The 988-nt window shown below is 58.1% G+C and overlaps 1 protein-coding gene across 1 annotated transcript in view; it reads right to left on the reverse strand.

Moving 5' to 3' along the window:
- The window catches only part of LOC114071289 (olfactory receptor 14J1-like), a 14,302-nt gene that overhangs the window by 2,652 nt on the left and 10,662 nt on the right, over positions 1–988 (reverse strand). The window lies entirely within an intron of this gene.

A 988-nucleotide genomic window follows, 5' to 3' on the forward strand; every position in this document is an offset into this window, starting at 1 on the left:
CCAGAGGGAGTTGTGCATGGCTTTGGGCACAGTGGTGCAGATGCAGCCCAGGTCTGTGAGGGAGAGGTGCAGCAGGAAGAAGTCCCTGGGGGTGTGCAGGTGCTGGTCGCAGGCTACGGTGCTGAGGATGAGGCCGTTGCCCAGGAGGGCAGCCAGGGAGATGCCCAGGAAGAGCCAGAAGAGCAGCAGCTGGAGCTCCCACCTGTCTGAGAATGCCAGGAGTAGGAACTGGGCCATGGAGCTGCTGTTGGCCATTTCTTGCCTCTGGATATGGGCACCTGTTGAAGGAGGAAAGAACAGTGACAAGTTACGGCAGAACATTCTGAGAGAAATCAAAGCCGCTTTCCAACACCCCTCTCACTGCTCCATTGGTTTTCCTTCTCTAGGAGTCTCTCCTTCAGCTCCATGGCTGGAGCCCTGGCTGGGGCTCACTACATTTTCCATGAGGAGCAGACCCTGTGCCCACTGGCTGTGAGGGCTCAGCCCTGCTCTGCATCCCTGGGCTCATGGGCATGGTGGGCATAGGGGCCTGTCCTGGTGTTCAGCTGTGTCAGATGAAACTGGTCCCAGTGGAAAAGGGCTTGTAAGCATCTGCACTCACAGAAAGACCAAGAGAGCAGAAGGCCATTCCAGAAATCTAAGTTTGTTTTTCTTTTTCACACTCCCTTCATCTCTCCTGAGGAGTGTTCCTGGATATCAGAACCCCTCAGCACTTCTGATGCACTCAGGGAGAACAGAGCAGGTCCTGCCAGGCAGGAGGATTGTCTGGGGCTTAGTGCAGAATGAGGGGAGCTGCTTTGTCCCTCTCTCTTGTTCCCAACTGCCCTGGGTTTGCTGCCCCGGCACAGCCCCTGGGCTGCAGGACCCTGCTCTGCAGGACAGCTTGGGGCAGCCTGGGGGGCACAGCCTGGCTTCCCAGCCCTGCAGGAGCCCTGGTAGACGGGAAGCCTGCTGGGATGTGCCTGGGATGCTGCAGCAGGGACTGGGA

The sequence above is a fragment of the Empidonax traillii genome, unplaced genomic scaffold (genome assembly GCF_003031625.1).
Source record: "Empidonax traillii isolate 1590-97213 ecotype Southwest subspecies unplaced genomic scaffold, ASM303162v1 scaffold1941:size121899, whole genome shotgun sequence".
Lineage (NCBI taxonomy): Eukaryota > Metazoa > Chordata > Aves > Passeriformes > Tyrannidae > Empidonax > Empidonax traillii.